Here is a 15,563-nt window from a genome sequence, read left to right as displayed (position 1 = left end):
TCCTTAGTAAATGAAGTAAGAAGCACTGGTTAAATTACTGCCATGTTACATGATCAAGAGTCAACTAAAGTACCATAAACATAGGAGTTGTTAGCATGTCTAATTTCGATTTTTTTAAAAAGTCCCAGGAAGTGTAGAAGTCACTTAATTGGCACCCTGATAAATGATTCTCCAATGTAATTGGTATAATTACCAAGAGGCAGGCACAGTGTAAGGTATTTAAATGACTCAAACCAATTGGCTCATGGAATATCTTTGCCATTTAAATAGTGTTATTTATATGCTTATTTACAGTAGTCCAGTATTACATATCAACATCCAACTACAAATATTTTCTGGTATACTTTATCTCCATATCTATGACTGAGAAAGAATATCGTAAATATTTTGTGTGATTTTCATTCATTTGGAACAAGATTGAAAACTTAGCAAACCAAAGCAGACTTTTTTCAACTATGTTTTATCAGTGCTACGCTTTAAAATACTTTGTGTTTACCAAGAGTTGGGGTGACAAAACTTGAATAAATGATTATTTTCATCACATATAAAAGTATTTGAAGCCCTTAACATAACCTTTTCTATTAGAGTACACCTATTGTCTTCTCTGATGCAAAGTATCAGGAAGAAAAAGTTAAGAATTATTATGAAGGTAGTGTCTTTTTTCTTCCCTTTCTTTAGCAAGAAAGATAAATGTTTTACTCATGAAAGTTATGAGGTGGAAAAAATAGCTATTCCATTTTGTTTTTCACTTCTGACATGATATAAATTTCAATGGAAACCTTAGAGATTTATAAGAAAGAAAATGAAAAAGAAAGTCCACAAAAATAGTTTTTCTTTAGGAGAACATCATTATTTTCAAGTTTCTCATAAAGTTGTCTATCCTATCTCCAGAATTTTGATCTGCTGGTAATTTTATAGTAATTGAGATTTTTTTTTTTTCTGGCATAGGTGTTAAAATAATGAAAGAGCTGAGGACTGAAACAAAGATAGAAATTTACAGTCATTTTAAATATTAGTTTCATGAATGGATTTGCTTGACTGTAATTTAATCTTGTGTGTGGCTTATACCTCCCTTTTCTCTGAAAGGTATTTTGTTTGAATAGCTTTAAATCATTTTCTTGGAAATTAAAATTAAATATAGTATTCCAAAATTCCTGACATTAATTTCATTTAAAAAATTTTTAAGGTATATGTGAATTTGAACCTTTTATTGTTATATGTATATTTACATATTTAATGTTGATAACCAACATGCAATATGACTTCTTTCTCTCAGGTAACATTCATTACATTTACTTTGAATATTATCTTCTGGCATTTCACTTTTGTTTAAGTCCACTTCTTTGACTGATACTTAGTTGTGGATATCCTATGATATTCTCTGCCTGAAATTTGCCATTGTAAGCTTGTTATTGTTTAATTCAAGTTGGTTACAGGAGGCATATTCTTCTCCAGTTTATACCATAGGGATTAGAGTTTTGACTTTTTTTTCAAAGAAATTTGGGGTGATCATTTTGATTGTGGTAATAAAAATTCTGAGTATTTTATGTCTTTGAAAAGTGAAGCTTTTCTTTTTTCTTCTGTATGAGATGTAGAAATTTTGTTTGTATCTCTTTGCATTTCAATTAGATCTGTTTCCTAAAATGATTCTTCTTCCGTGTTTTGTGTGGTACTTGGTAAATTGGAATTGTGTATGTGTGCATGTACATGTGTGTGTTATGGACAATGCTAGATTACTGGGGAAAATCAAGATAATTGGATGCCATTCACTATCCACAGAAAGTGCATATTTGTTTGTATAAAATTCAGTCACAGATAGAAAGTAGAAAATCTTTTTTGATCAAGTAGGACCCAGAAAGGGATAAAATATATGGTTCTGTACTAATATATCTTTAGTTAGCAAGAGATTGTCAGTTTTAATCTTTTTATCTGCTACTAAACTTCTCCAACCTAAGGTTTTCCAAAATGTTTGTACCTATGAAGAAAGGGAAGTAAAAATCACGGGAGAATTTCCATTAAGTCATACCTAAAGAAAAACTTTGGAGTTGGATGGATATTGTGTGCAACATAAACATAGGTTAAAAATTGCATTTATTTATCTATCTATCTATCATAAGATATTTTAGAAATTGAGATGTTTTTAATTAAAATTTTGACTATGACCCAGCAATTGCACTACTGGGTATTTACCCCAAAGACACAAAAGTAGTGATCTGAAGGGGCATGTGCACCCCAATGTTTATAGCAGTAATGTCCACAATAGCCAGACTATGGAAAGAGTCTAGATGTCCTTCAACAGATAAATGGATAAAGAAGATGTGGTGTATATATATATATATATACACAATGGAATATTATGCAGTCATCAAAAAGTGAAGTCTTGCCATTTGCAACGATATGGATGGAACTAGAGGGTATTATGCCAAGCGAAATAAGTCAATCAGAGAAAGACAAGTATCATATGATCTCACTGATATGAGGAATTTGAGAAACAAGACAGAGGATCATAGGGGAAGGGAGGGAAAAATGAAACAAGATGAAACCAGAGAGGGAGACAAACCATAAGAGACTCTTAATCTCAGCAACTGAGGGTTGCTGGAGGGGAGGGGGGTGGGAGGGATGGGGTGGCTGGGTGATGGACACTGGGGAAGGTATGTACTATGGTGAGCGCTGTGAATTGTGTAAGACTGATGAATCACAGACCTGTACCTCTGAAACACATAATATGTTATATGTTAATAAAAAAAAAGTAGAAAAAATCATCATTGAAACAATGCAAAACATGTTACCTTGAATTACCTTATTATGCTATTGCATATCCAGAGAACAAACTAATGAAAATGAAGATAGTTATAATGATGATAACAAAAGATAATATTTATTTGGTTCTTATTATTTTTCAGGCACTATCTTTAACATATTACCTACATTTACTCATTTTGTGTAGATAATATGTTCAACTGACTTTAATAGATAAGGAAAATGTAAAAGCATCTATCTCATGCTTTTTTTTTACTTTTTAATTATTTAAAAATAATTATAAAATTCTTATTCTTAAATGCACGTTATTCACACAAAAAATATTTCTTAAAATGTTATACATATAAATTTTATCTTTTTAAGCTCACCATTAATTTAAATGTATTCACTAGACCCTTGGGGTTTTGTCAATGAATGCACTCTTTTCAATGCATTTTTTTTATTCATTGGTAGTATTTCATACTGAAATTCAGAAGATGAGAGTCCTATGATAAAAGTCAGTCTTATCCAATCAGTCCTAATAAGAAAGTTAATTATAGACATTCCTTCAAATCAGCTAATAGGATTGTATTTTCAGCAGACATTGTTAACTCAATTAAACAGAAAAGATATAAACTAAATTACTATATCCTAATTATACAGAAAAAGATAAACTCAAGCAATAAAATTATCTCATAATTCACTCAGAAATTAAGATTTTTCAGATCACCAACAGATCAAAGCAAAAGTAATAAGTAAAATGCCTCTAATTACATCAACTACCTCCTAAATTCCAACAACTAAATCTCATATGAAATTTAAATTAATAAAAAAACCAATATTAGAACATATATGAAGCAGAGCAAAGCCCAAATATAATTTATTTGTCAATTTGTCTTCTTTGGCAAATTTTTAAACTTTATGAGGTCCTGATTTAAAAAAAATATATATATATATATATATTTGTTAATTGTTAATATCCTGGTGTGTGATGTGTGTGTGTGTGTGTGTGTGTGTGTGTGTGTGTGTATGTGTGTGTTGCTTTTAGAAACCATGCCTTTGTGTTGGACATGTCAGTTTAATTTGACTGCCATACCTATATCCTACTAACGTACTTTTTCTTCTTCAAACTCTTAGAAGAGATATCCAACATACCACATGACTCCACCTTCATGGTTATAGGTAATTAGACTGGAATGGACATCTGATTTAAGGGAATCCAATCAGTAGTCAATCAGTTCCCCCGCCCCCCCACCCCCTACCCCCTCCACCCCTGTCACAGAAACTGGTCAGAAGACAAAGGGCTCTGGATTGAACAAGTTATGCAAATTTTTGGCAAGAACCAGCATCATAGCAAATTAAAGCCACCTCCAAAATTATGAATAAACAGAACAGGTTTGGGGGGGAGGTGAGGAGGAAAAACCTTAACTGCAGCCAAAAAAAAAAAAAAAAAGGAACAGTTGCTCAGAAACAAGAGACCTTCTGGATCAGAAAGACATGAGGCTAATGTAGCTGTTTTAAGATGTGTTGGTTCCCATGAGTCCACATTCCACTTCTTCCAAATCCATTAAACCTGTTTCTTGTTGCAATATGTTGTAAGAGATGTTTATTTTTTACAACTAAAATGATTTGATTAGAACAAAATTTTATTTTTTTTGTTTTAACTTTTATTAGATTAATTTATACATCTTGGCAAAAATCTTGGTAATATTAGGCCCAAGTTACATTTATAAAACTATAACCCAGCACATTATTTTGTATTAGAAATAGACAAATATGTTACTATAAAACAGGTGGCAGAGCTTCTCTTGGAAAAGAAAGAAAATATACTGATGGTGTTTAAGTGTGAAAGGAGAGGCATCCAAGGCATGCCTGCATGGGTGACAGCAGACACAGCCGCTTGAGGGAGCAGGGTACGGTAATGAATAATGGGAAGTTTTGTGAGGGCTGTAACTCAAGCAACATGAGAGGGTGTGTGTTTATGTGTGTTTGTGTGTGCATGCACACGTACACGTAAAACTTACCTTCCTAGTAAAGGGATTAGTTTTTTGAAGTCAGGGACTGTATTATTTTCTTTGAGTCTTGACCAGCAACAAGCCCATATTAAGAGCCAAATAAACAACTGAATCCAAGTTTTGTCTTACTCTATGACCTTGGGCAAACCATTTAATCTGGACTTAATAAACCATTTAACTGTAAAGGTCTGTTACAGCTATAATAAACTACAGCTCCATTGTGACTGGAAAGAAAGAGAGAGAGAGGGAAGGTGGGGCGGGAAGAAGGAAGGAAGGAAGGGAAGGGGAGGGAGGGGAGAGGAGGGAAGAAGGAAGGAAGGAGGGAAGGGAAGGAAGGAAAGAAGGAAGGAAGGGGTGGGGAGGGGAGGGAGGAAGGAAGGAAGGAGGGAAGGGAAGGAAGGAAGGAAGGAAAGGAAGGAAGGAGAGGAGAGGGAAGAAGGAAGGAGGGTGGGAGGGAGGGAAGAAAGAAGGAAGGAAGGAAGGAAGGAAGGAAGGAAGGGAGGAAGGAAGGAAGGAAGGAAGGAAGGAAGTTAGATAAATGAATGCTTTCCCGGAACCCATTAATATCTGTATTGGTCAGATTAACAAACAACCCAAAAACCAAAATCTAGTGACTTGCTCCCTCCTCCTTTAGTGATTTCCACACCCGCCAAAATATTAATTTCTTGTTTATATTACATGTTAGCTGCAGGTAAACCTTGGGCTGTTCCAATTGTTTCCTTTATTATGGAATCCAGGGTGAAGGAGAAGCTCCTTGCTGGGATGTTGCTGATCTGGTGGCAGAGGGAAAAGAACAATTCCTTATCGGGTGATTATGCTTTAAATTGCTGCTTATCAATGTCACAAGTTACTTGCGATCACATGCTACTGGCCACAGTCAGTCACATGGCCAAATATGCCTCAATGGGATGAAGGTGTAATCCCCTAACTGCTAGTGCAGATCACATAGCAATGGAGGGAAATAGGACATTTCTTGATGGGGTGTTATTTCCTGGAAATAGCTCCCTAGTCTTTTATTTGTGATGGTTCTTGGATATGATCTCTGCAAGGACATTAGTTTTTCATTTTATTCCTTGGCTACATCTGAAGAAGATATTAAAGAATAAGCTCTCCTTGAGAGCTCAGAAGGGTTTTCAGTCTATTTTATGCCTATAGAAGTTTTGATCCCCAAATGGGGTTAACACACAAAATATGGACTCTTGGTTAAATTTGTATTTTGATAAACCACAAATATTTTAGAATAAGTATGTTGCAAATATTGTAGGGGACATAGTTATACTAAACAAAAAATTACCTAAATTCAAATTTAACTAAGCATTGGGGCATTTGCCAGGATTCCATGGGAGAGTCTCACTCTGAGTTTCTTTTTCTTGGAGACATTTTTTCTGGTTGGAGGGATTTACTGGGTGCCTCATCATTGACTTCTGAATTGTACCAACAGGTTTTAGCTCCTCCCAAATTAGTCTTTGCCATCAGGCTGAGTTTTAGTTGGCCTCTGTCATTAAAAATTTCCTAATGTTGTATTTTACTTAGAGAAATTAAAAAAATTACATCGTTCATCCCTGTTAGTAAACTGACCAATTCTTTTTTGAGTTCATCTCTCTTTTTTTTTTTTTTCATTATGGTCAGTTAGCCTCTCTTTCTTAAAGTACCTTATCAAATGCAGCGAATAGCACATGAGTAGCTTTCTGTTTTCCAACTTACCCACAAAGCTCATTCAGTACACTACCTGTCCTCTAAGTTATCAGAGGCAATGGTTATATAACATGTTCACCTGTACACATGCACAATGGGTTGCTGTCTGTCTAATCAACAGTAAATACCCACTTCACCAACTACCCAGTCCAAACCCAAAGGCACATATATTGGTGTTCTTGTTTCAGCAGAACACTACTTCTATGTCCAAATTTCTTAATTGGTCATCTTTCCTGGGTTATACTATAATATGACAAAATCTTAGTAGCTTATTACAACTAAGGTATATCTCTCATTCTCATCAAATGATGAATATAGATTGACATTGGGACATTGTCTATCTTCTATTTGGGACATTGCTATTTTCATGCAAGAGATACCTAACAATGGATGATGCTTCCTATACGTGTTTTGCTGTAGGGTCCCTAAGTACTTCCACTCACATTTGATTGGCTAAAACAAGTTATAACATCAGTGGTTCAAAAAATATAATCTTACCACAGAAAGAATACACAGATAAATGGGAAGTTCAAAACTATTAACGATATTACCAATTATTTTTTTAAATAAACTTTTTTTACCTTACAGTAGTTTTATGTTTACATTATTAATATCTTACAGTAGTATAGTTTATTTTCACAACTAGTGCATCAGTATATTATTAACTAAAGTCCATATTTTATTCTTTATTTTCACAACTAGTGAATCAATATTACTATATTATTATTAACTAAAATCCATATTTTATTCAGATTTTCATAATTTTTACCTAATATCCTTTTACTGTTCTAGGATTCCATCTAGGATATCATATTACATTTAGTTGTCATGTCTCCTTAGGCTCCTTTACTCTGATAGTTTCTCATGCTTTTCTTATTTTTGAAGACTGACAGTTTTGAGAAGTACTAGTCAGATATTTTGTAGAATATTCTTCAGTTAGGATGTCTGATGTTCTTCTTATGATTAGACTGAGGTTACAGGTTTTTGGGAGGAAGACCACAGAGGTAAGGTGTCATTCACATCACATCATGTCAAGGGTAGATACTATAAATATGACTTATCACTGTTGATGTTAATCTTGATCACCTGGCTAGGGTCGTGTTTGTCAGATTTCTCTTATAAAGGAACAATTTTCCCCCATGCTATGCTTTATAAGGAAGTCACTATACAGAATATACATTAAAGGAGTAGGGAATTATGCTTTACTTGTTCAAGGGGGAGTATTTACATACATTATTTGTAGTTTTTATGAGTGGGAAATTTATCCATTTTTTCCGTTTATTTATTTTTTTAGCCATTTATTTGAATCTATATGTACCTAATCAAGATGCTGGTAATGTAGGTATCATTCTAAGAACTCGTCTCTTGGCTTTAGGTGACCACCATTTTGCTGTGTATTCACCTGATCTCTTCTTTGTGTGGACGCAGGGATAGCTCTCTTTGGTGTCTATTCTTATAAAAACACTAATCCCATCTGACCAAGGCCCCACTTTTATGACCGCATCTAATCTTGGTATCTCCTAACATCCCCATTTCCAAACATCATAACATTGAGGGGCAGGGCTTCGACATATGAATTTTGGGAAGAGTACTCATGGATATTTATTTTATGCTTTGCATTATAATCCAACAATATTTTGATGGTTATTTTCTTGCAGTTTTGATCATTAGGGGCCCTTTTAGTTAGCTCTTATGTCCCTTTAGTATAACTCTATCAATGTATGTGTGTGTGTGTGTGTGTGTGTGTGTGTTAGCACTTTTTTGTTTTCCAGAACTGTGAAATGCTACAGACTCATTCTGTAAATTTTCTTCCCAGTCCTAGAATAAGCCTGTTCTCCAAGGAGCCCTGATTCCTTTGTTTGAGAATGGTATTAGAAACCAAGAGCTAAGTACTAGGTGTTCTTGCTATTAATGAGATGTTGTTGCTTCCAGACTCTCTCAGCTGACAGAGCTGGAAGTATGTGTGCATACTACCTCATGTATATACACAAATCTATAAATATTTTCATTTGTAATCATTTGTGTATATACATGTATATATATATATATATATATATATACATACACACACACATATATCAAACTAAACATGAGTTTACACTGATGTTTCCATCTAACCCATCACCATATGGACTGTTCTAGCCTTCTCCCTTTGCTTATTTGAAACCTCTCATTCCAACACTGATAAACCTAGCTCCCACCAATCCTTCATTTACTTATTTGCTTGTCAAATTCTAGTGTACATGTGTAGTGGCTTCAGAATTGTTAACTCAAACCCCTGCATTAAACAACTTCGTCAGCTAGATTATATTTTCTTTTGACTTTAGTCTTACAGACTGAACTCATTTTTAAAATGGTTTAGGTCAGCAATTTATTCCTTCACCCCATTCACTGAGGTTATCTCACACATTTGTAATACATTTAGATTTTTTTTTTTTTGTCATCACAGTATGCATTCCATCTTGGAATTCTTCAGCCTCTTAAATAGCTTCTTTTTTTTTTTAATTTGCAGGCATTAAGTTGTAGATTTTATGCTATAAAGTTGTGTGAATTTTGACAAATACCTAATGTTTTGTATTCATCATTATATAGTATCATACAGAACAGTTTGACCACCATAAGAATCTTCTTTGCTTCACATACTCCACCTTGTCTTCCCAAGGACAAATGAAGTTGAGCATCTTTTTATATGCTTATTTTCCATCTGGATATCTTCTTTGGTGACGGATATTTTCAGATCTGCTCATTTCTGAACTGGGCGGTTTGTTTTCCTTTTGCTAATTTTTAAACATTCTTTGTCTATTTTTAGATACAAGTCCTTTACTAAATATATGTTTTTCAAATATTTTCTCCCACCCTGTGGCTTATCTCTACATTTTCTTAATAGTGTCTTTTTCAGAGCAGAAGCCTTTAATAAAGTTGAACTTGTAACTTTTTCTTTAATGGCTCATACTTTGGTAATGAGTATCTAAAAACTCATTACCTACAGTATGGTGACTAACATAACATAAAAAAACAAACAAACAAACAAACAACTCATTACCAAAATCAGTAAACATCGATTTTCTCCTATGGTTTCTTCCATAAGGCTTATAATTTGCAATTTACATTTAGGCCGTGATTCATTTAGTCTTTAATGTATAAGATCCGTGTCTAGGGTTGGTTTGTTTGTTTTGTATTTGTATGACTAATTATTCCACAACTATTTATTAAAAAGATTATTCTCTCTCCATTGAATTACCTTTACAGCTTTGTCAAAATTCAGTTGGTTATCTTTGTATGGACTATACCTGAGTCCTGCATTCTGTTTCATTAATCTATGTGGTTATTCTTCCACCAATACCACATTGTCTTGATCATTGTAGGTTAATAGCAAATCTTGAAAATGGGTAGTGATAATTCCCCAACTTTATTTTTGTTCACTGTTTTGTTGGTTATTCTTTGTCTTCTGATTTCCATATAAGTTTTTAGTATCAGTTTGTCAATATCTACAAAATAGCATGCAAGGATTTTGACAGGCCTTGTGTTGAATCTATAGCTCAAGATGAAAGTAATTAACATCTCACCAATATTAGGACTTTTAATTCATGAAACATGAAATTTCACCCTATTGTTTTCTACAAAGAGCAGCTCAGTTTATAAACTAAAAAATCCTTAAATAATTGGAATTAAAAATTTTAATATTCAAAACCATATTTTTAAAAGACATAAAAATGTACACTTGAAACTAATAGAACATTGTATATTAACTAATTGGAATTAAAATAAAGAAGAAAAGAAACAACAAACAAAACAGAAAAAAAAATACATAACAGTCCCTCTGTCCTGAGATTCATATAAAGTCGTCATAGATTCTCCAAGGGTCTGATGTTGACTTCTTTAATCAGTGGTTTCTGCTATATTCACAAAATTGTGCAGTTATCACCTCTATTTTTCCTTCCTCCATTCCCTCCTTCCCCTCCTCTATCTCTCCCTCTCTCTACCTACCTACTTCCCTCTCTCTCTCTCTCTTCCTTCCTCCCTCCCTCTTCTTTCCTTCCTTCCTTCCTTCCTTCCTTCCTTCCTTCCTTCCTTCCTTCCTTTCCTTCTTTCTTTCTTTTTTCTTCCTTCCTTCCTTCCTTCCTTTCCTTCTTTCTTCCTTCCTTCCTTCCTTCCTTTCTTTCTTTTCTTTCTTTTCTTTCTTTCTTTCTTTCTTTTCTTTCTTTTCTTTCTTTCTTTCTTTCTTTCTTTCTTTCTTTCTTTCTTTCTTTCTTTCTTTTTCTTTCTTTTCTTTCTTTCTTTCTTTCTTTCTTTCTTTCTTTCTTTCTTTCTTTCTTTCTTTCTTCCTTCCTTCCTTCCTTCCTTCCTTCCTTCCTTCCTTCCTTCCTTCCTTCCTTCCTTCCTTCCTTCCTTCCTTCCTTCCTTCCTTTCCTTCCTTCCTTCCTTCCTTTCTTTTCTCTCTCTCTCTTTCCTCTCTTTCTTCTTTTTTCTTCTTTCTCTAGAGCACCCAGTGAAGGAAGAACTATTCAAGGAATTATCTACCCTGGTGATGTTTGGATCATTCTCCAATGCATTTGTAGTCCCAGCCCTATAAAATCTAGTATTATACCTTCCTTAGAAAAAATTATAAATAATAGGAAAGTATAATATCCAAGGAAAGTATAATATCTCCCAGTCTGTTTACAAATTTTAAAATTTCTATCATTGGTGTTTTTTTATTTTTATGGATATAAATATTGTCCATATTTTGTTATACTGAAGGATTTCATATTTTGGGTACTATTACCCAAAAGTGGTGCTTTTTAAAAAGATTTCAAATTCTAATTGTTCATTGCTGCTATCTGTGAAAGAAATTGTCTTCTGTATATGAACTTGTATTCTGTTACCTTATTATACTTGCTTATTAATTCCGGGAATTTATTTGCAGATTTTTGGGAGATTTTCTGCATAGACAATTATGCTATCTGAAAATAAAGACAGTTTTGTGTTTTTTTTCTTATCGAATCTACTTGCCTGTCACTTTCTGTTTTTGTTTTATTGCACAAGCTAGGACTTCTAGTACCATGTTGAATTGGAGTAGCGAGAGAAAACATTCTTTCTGTGTTTCCAATCTTAGGCAAAAAAAGTCCAGTTTTTCAATATTAAGTATTATTATATTGGCTTTAGTTTTTTTGTAGATGTTCTTTATCAAGCTGAAGAAATTCTCTTACTTCCTAGTTTATTAAGAGTTTTTATTATGAACAGGTACTTGATTTTCGCAACTTTTTCTGTGATAATTGATGGAACATAGGATTTTTCTTCTTTTTTCCTATCGATTGATTGATTTTTGAATGTTGGACCAGAATTGCATACCTGGAATGAATCCCATTTTATTGTGGTATGTAGTTCTTTATTGGCTTCTATTTACCGATATTTTGTTGAAAATTGTTATGTCTGTGTTCATGAGAGATTATTGTGTAGTTTTGTTTTCTTGTAATGTTTTTGGGTTTTTTTTAAGATTTTATTTATTTATTCATGAGAGACAGAGAGAGAGAGAGGCAGAGGGAGAAGCAGGCTCCCAAGGAGCAGGGAGCCCAATGCGGGACTTGATCCCAGGACTCTGGGATCATGACCTGAGCCAAAGGCAAATGCTTAACCATCTGAGCCACCCAGGCACCCTCTTGTAATGTTTTTATCTGGTTTAAGTATTAGAGTAATGCTGAACTCATAGAATAAGTGCAGAAAGATTCTCTATAGCTTCTATTTTCTGGAAGAAATTGTGAAAAAAATATTATTTATTCCTTAAATTTGTGGTAGAATTCACCTGTGAAACCTTCTCACCCTGGTGCTTTCTTTTTTGGAAGGTTATTAATTATTGATAAAATTTCTTTAATAGACATAGGGTTAATTTCCTCGTGTGAATTTTATATTTTGTGTCTTTAAGGAATTTGTCTACTTCATCTATCTTTCCAAATTTGTGAACATAGTGTTGTTTATAGTATTCCCTCATTATACATTTAATGTCCACAGGATCAGTAATGATGACTTTTGGTTTGTTATGTACGTAATTTTTATTTCTCACTCTTTTTGTTGGTTAGTCAAGCTAGGAGCTCATCAATTTTATTGATATTTTCAAATATTCAGCTTCTGTTTTCATTTTCTCTATTGTTTTCCTCCTTTCAATTTCATATATTTATGCTCTAATCTTTATTATTTTTTCTTCTACTTGATTTAGGCATGCATTATACTTATTTCTATTTTTTTTACTAAGATGGAGAAGCTTTAGTTATTGATGTTAGATCCTCAGTTTTTCTAATTTATGCATCTAATGTGTAAATTTCCCTCTCAGCACTGCTTTTACTGTATCCCACAAATTTTTATAAGTTTACTTTCATTTTCACTTAGTTCAAAATATTTTTATAAAATTCCTCTTGAGGGGCACCTGGGTGGCTCAGTTGGTTTAGCGTCTGCCTTTGGTTCAGGTCACGATCCCAGGGTCTTGGGATTGAGTCCTGCATTGGGCTCCCTCTCAGCAGGTAGTCTGCTTCTCTCTAACCCTCTGCCTGCAGCCCCCTACTTGTGCTCTCTTTCTCTGTCAAATAAATAAATACAATCTTTTTAAAAAATAAAATTTCTCTTGAGTTTTTCTTTGACCCGTATATTATTGAGAATTGGGTTAATATTTGGGGATTTTCCAACCATCTTTTTGTACTTGATTTCTAATTTGATTCTATTGTGTGAAATCAAATTTTATTTGGTTTCTATTCCTTTTAATTTGTTAAGATCTGTTTTATGGCCCAGAATGTACTCTATGTTGGTGAATGTTTCATGTGAGCTTCAGAAGAGTATGTATTTTGCTGTTGTTTGTTGGACTATTCTATAAATATCAATTAGATTCAGTTGATTTATAGTGCTGCTCTGGTCATCTATAAATTTGATGATTTTCTGTCTCCTTGTTTACTGCTTTTTGGTCTGCCTGTCAATTACTGAGAGACATTGAAATCTCCAGCTATACTGGTGGATTTTTAAAATTTCTTCTTGCAGTTCTATTTTTACTTCATCTATTTTGATGCTCTATTGTTAGGTGCATATACATTTAGCATTGTTATATCGTTCTGGATAATTGATTCCTTTTCATTATGCAGTGCTATAGTAATCCTTGTTCTAAGTCTGCATTGTCTCAAATTATACAGCTACTTCAATTTTCTTTTGAGTAGTGTTAGCATTATATAGATTGGGAACTCTGCAACGAGAGATGGAAGTAGGGTGTAGAAAGGCTGTACCACTAGAAAAATAAATAATAAAAACTAAGTTAATTTAACTTCATTTTTAAAGATTTATTTATTTATGGTTCTAATGTGTTTAGTTTTCACTGGGCATTGAAATTATTTCAGGCAGTAATTATATCATATTCATGCATTTCCCACAGTGCCCATTAAATAACTTATATATACTGTACTTAACATACTGTATTAATAACTAATATTTTTATATTTGTTTAATTACTAAGTTATTTTACATAACATAGTTGTTATGTTATATATAGCAATATTGTTTCAATAAATATCTGTTGAAGAAATGCATGATCTAATTGTTAGGAGTTAATAGAGCAACTTACCTGTGTGGAACAATGTTTTTTGCTGGAGAATAGCAAGAACTACAATATGTGAGGCAAAACCATGAACATTTTTAAAGATTTCTTATAAATTTAGTCTTTGTTTTGCAGGCATTGTGAAGGAAAATAATGTTTTCATGAACTCAGACTCTTAAGGTATTAAAATAGTGACCATATGTAGGGTATTAAAGATGGTACTACACCAATTCAGTGTATTAAAGGGGTTAGAGTTAACTTTGCATCAGCATGTACTATAAAGAAGAATGCAAACTAGAAAATGATTGTATAGTTTACATGTACCTTAAGACTTACTTGAGGATCAGATAGAAGTTCATTGAATTTTTTTCTGGCTAATGAAAAATAAAATTAATTATAAAAATATCTTATTAATTCTTACCATTTTACCATCAGTGGAATTAGAGAAAATAGGGACAGTGAATGAAAAAAAAATTTGTAAAATAAAGCTAATATTTGAATGAATATATATTTGCTTGAAACTCCCCAAATTATTATTTTATGTTACTACATTGGAAATCATTAATTAATGTACACTTACCTAAAAGGATAAAAATGCAATTTTGTATTTTGAAACAAATCTAAGTTTCCTTATTAGGAAGAGAGTAAACTAAATTTTAAATCACTTGTATGAAAACAAAGACATAGATGAAATTTTAGTGTCCTACCTCATCTAGCTAAATCTTCCTCAAATGAATGTGCCACTGCCATTAAATGACAGTAGGAAAGGAAACTGGGAATTATGAAATATCAAAGTCCATTGCTTTTAAGAAGCGGCATATGCAGACCGGGTTTATGTTATACCTATTGATAAATTTGATTTCCTAGAATGTTACACCCCAGATTTGCACTTATAGAATGACTTCACTTTGAAAGAATGATGAACGGTAGAAATAACTCTAGATTAAGGTGCAGGAGACCTGAGCTGCCACTTAACCATGTCTGGGTCTTTGGGAAAGATTTTAACTGATCTCTGTTTGTCTCGTTTTCCTCTAAAGCGAGGATGTTGGACTTAGTTTTAAAACCACAAAATAATGATTGAGATTTTGCTACTTTGTTCTTTTTACAATGGCTTAAATAGAAAAATATTACCACCTAAGGATTTTGGTCTGCATATTTCACAAACAAATATAAATTGAGTAGCCAAATCTTAGGAGGGTATTAAACATCTTCTAAAACGTGGCATGCGAAGTATCCCAGAGAAACTTCAATTATACAAGTATCTGAATGCCTTGTGGCCTAGATTCCCCATTGTCAAAGCAATGATTAAATTAAAAATATCCCCGAACATCAGCCACACAACTAGAATAGCACTTGAGCAGTTGTTTTGTACATGCAACTCTAAAATATGCCAAATTTGTGTTTATAAACAATCTTCATTAAGTCTGACAGGCACTGTTGATCCGAGTTAAGTCTCTAATTCTGGGCATCCAGGGCCTCTGTCCTCTCTTTCTTCATCTCTTATTGTTTTCATGATGAGATGAATTAAAATTCTTATTTGTTATGCATTTGGTGTACCACCGCTC

Source organism: Eumetopias jubatus, unplaced genomic scaffold (genome assembly GCF_037043125.1).
Source record: "Eumetopias jubatus isolate StellerSeaLion01/CBP00866 unplaced genomic scaffold, mEumJub1_p1.0 scaffold_4, whole genome shotgun sequence".
NCBI lineage: Eukaryota > Metazoa > Chordata > Mammalia > Carnivora > Otariidae > Eumetopias > Eumetopias jubatus.
This window is presented reverse-complemented; position numbering follows the sequence as displayed.